At 53.9% G+C, this 497-nt stretch overlaps 1 pseudogene; it reads left to right on the forward strand.

The window, feature by feature from the left end:
• LOC116851824 overlaps positions 1-497 on the forward strand; it is a 9,978-nt pseudogene that overhangs the window by 658 nt on the left and 8,823 nt on the right.

A 497-nucleotide genomic window follows, 5' to 3' on the forward strand; every position in this document is an offset into this window, starting at 1 on the left:
TTCTAAGTCGGTAACTCGATGTCGGTAATAGAACCCAGATAACTAAACGAAATACCATCGGGATCCTTAGATCGCGTATCCCCCAGGTAGAGCCACACGGTTCAGCGACCCGAAAACCAAGCGATCGTGCCCCCGCTCCAAGGCCCGAGCACTGTCGCACGGTTACAGCCGCGGCCGAGCAAGGACGTAACACTTTTTACCCTCGGCGATGGAGCAAGAGCAACTGGCCCGCTCGCGGTGCGAGCGCGCGGATGAAGGAGTCAACAAAACCGATTTATGTTGGCTCTGAACGGAGCGGGATCCGTGAAGCGGGGAGAAAGGCGACTGCCCTTAACGCTGCGAGCCACTACCGCAACTGATGCCTAGCCGATCAAGATGGCTTCCGCCGATTTCCCCACTAAAGCGGGAAGCACACATCTTTACATAATGCATAATGTACAACGCATAAGCGAATAGATCAATGAGGATCCTTTATTTCCATCCACTCTCCTCTTCAG

The sequence above is a fragment of the Odontomachus brunneus genome, unplaced genomic scaffold (assembly GCF_010583005.1).
Source record: "Odontomachus brunneus isolate Ranch 3 - 2012 unplaced genomic scaffold, Obru_v1 Obru_scaffold_192, whole genome shotgun sequence".
Classification (NCBI taxonomy): Eukaryota; Metazoa; Arthropoda; class Insecta; order Hymenoptera; family Formicidae; genus Odontomachus; species Odontomachus brunneus.